Here is a 2654-nt window from a genome sequence, read left to right on the forward strand (position 1 = left end):
CTGCAGTGGAGTGGCCCATTTCCCTCACCAACAGAATGGAAGCCAAGAGATTTACAGAGGCCAAGAGATTAAAGCCAAGAAGACCAGCTAATTACAAACTTGCCTCTTGAAATGTGCAAAAATGCTTCATAGCCTGACTTTTCAGAATTATCTGTTCAAGGCAGGCTTCAGCTGCAGCTATGAGCATTCTGCACATCTGCTCCTCTTGACTAAAAATTTCCACTCATAATCTGAAGGAAGCACAATCCAAGCAAGGAAAACCTGTATAAAGTGGGACTCACAACATAAATAAAAACATCAAACTCACTTTGTCAGAGTGGTATTCAACTGCTTCAAACAGGAGGCCACTCTTTTTCTTCCTACATTCTTCACTTAATTCCTTATACACCTTCCTTCATTCAAAGATATGAAGAGGTCCTACAAATAACTGCCCTCTTTCATCACAGATTCCTCATTCATTCCCTGAGCAGATCCAGACAGAAAACCATATGAAAGAGAATCCCTGCGGGAGGAAAAAACACATTCAACTGAAAACTGTGTCTGCAATAGCACTACACTACTAAAACAATTCCGTTCCAAGACACAGATGTAACTTAAGAATTAGACACTTTTTATAACAGATGACCAAAAGTTCTGGACTATTTCTTTCTATCAAATTTCAGGAAGTTTTAGGACATTGGTGAACTGCTTTAAAAAAGAACTGAATGTTTTTAAAACACTAAAATAATGGGGGGAAAAAAGGGAATTAGCAAGTAGGAAACAGAATCAAGCATTAGATTAGCATCAAGAAGAAGACTCGTGTCTAAAATCCTGTATGCATTTTCACAGAGTCAGGAGTTCAGGCAGAACTTCAGAAGAGGAGAGCAGGCTTAGAGAAGAACAAAATGGGTAATTAGAAATATATGCTATCACCTATCAGCAGCCTAACTTACTGAAGACTGTGATGGGTGCTCTTTGGCTCTAAGTATCACAATTCATATACGCTGTTCTGAAAGAAACCTAGAATAAGCACAGCAAGTGTCTTATGATTAGCTAATAACAGGAAGTAATATTGCACCAGACAAAACTGAAAAAGGCCTTAGAGATCTAAGGGTAAGCGAAAAAGGCTAAACCACCAGAATGAAGAATGTTTTGTTCTTCCTAAAATCTTTGTAACCAGATACTTTTAAGGACTTTTAGATTGTGCACATCTCTTTCTTTTTTTAAAAAAGTAAGATACCTCAACAACAACAGTGACTCTACCATATTAATATCCACCTTCAACAGGACAAGAATCTCTACAACAGTTGCAGGACCACAAATCTCAGCTGAAAGAGGAGAGTTGGTCATTTCCTCTGCATGCCTGTACTTGAGAGGAAGAGGAGTTCCCAGGGGGTTGGCTGATTTTAAATGACTGTGATGACATGATCCAGAAGTGTTTGACTTTGGCAGGAGCATTCTCCAGCCATCAACCTTCCCTTCTCTCCAACTGGGTACCTACCACACCTCTCCACCCTCAGTGCTGCATCCTGCTCATCTCTGCCTACTGACTGCAGATCCCAGTCTTTGCTCTTTATCTTTGCTCTGCAGCTCTTACCCAAAATACACCTCTGCCCTCCCAGGAGGAAAACCCTGCATCCTCCCTATGCACTTACTCCCTATCCATCTGCTTTTATCTCCTCTTTCCCAGCCCTTGTCCTCCCAACTGAGGAGCCTCAGTCAACTGCAGTTCTTCTACAACGGAATGAGAACCGCACAGGAACATAAATCTTTGCTCCTCTCCAACAACCTGCCTCCTCATCCAGCTCTTCTTCCTGGCTTTTGCATCCTCCTTCCTTACAGCTCCTAGATCCTGTTCAACTGCAGCTTCTTTTCAGCTTTCACTGACATTTATTATGGTTCTTGAACATTCTCACACATTTTCTTTCCTAATGACAAAAGGGAGCACTGAAGACACAAGGAACGAGACCCCCTGTGTCCATATCAACACCTTATCACTTCTGTGCTGGAAAAAATCCAGTGCAGCAAGATTTCTGAAGAGCCAAACTCCATTTCTTGTATGCATATGCAGACAGTGAGAGATTTAACTGGCTGGGTACAGTGAAGCAGAAGACACATTACCAGAACTACCCAGCTTTAAACACACCACCCCACGAACATACTTCTCCTTCTCTAGTGCCAATACCAGACCAGCAGGAAAACATGAGAACAGCATTCCCCAAAGAACAGGTTATTGAATCTTAACTCATTAGTCCATTCATTGAGAAACAACTCTTCTGATGGATCTGCTTGGCTATTTTAAGAACATGTGGGTAAAAGATGCACTGAAAGTCTCATCCCCAAAGGACAGAGTTTGACGAAGTTTTAAGCACCTTAAGGCAGGATGGTAAAATAGGAGGTACCATTGGAGGGCTCCGATAACGTTACCAACTCCATTAGCATTTACAGAGCTCCTCTTTGGCCAAAACCGCAGGGCTGCATTTGTAAACTAACAGCGTAGAAAACTATCATAACTGCCCCCCCCTTCCAGATCCTAAAGTTATCTCTGGCTCGATGTCTGTCCCGGGAAACCACTGACAGCCAAGCTCCCGCTCCCGAGAGGCGGCTGAAGCAGCACCGGGCTCCTTTCTCCTGGGACAAACCAGTCACGGGGCCGCGGTGTCAGGGCTCCTGCA

This window comes from Corvus brachyrhynchos, unplaced genomic scaffold, assembly GCF_000691975.1.
Source record: "Corvus brachyrhynchos isolate BGI_N302 unplaced genomic scaffold, ASM69197v1 scaffold3, whole genome shotgun sequence".
Taxonomy (NCBI): Eukaryota; Metazoa; Chordata; class Aves; order Passeriformes; family Corvidae; genus Corvus; species Corvus brachyrhynchos.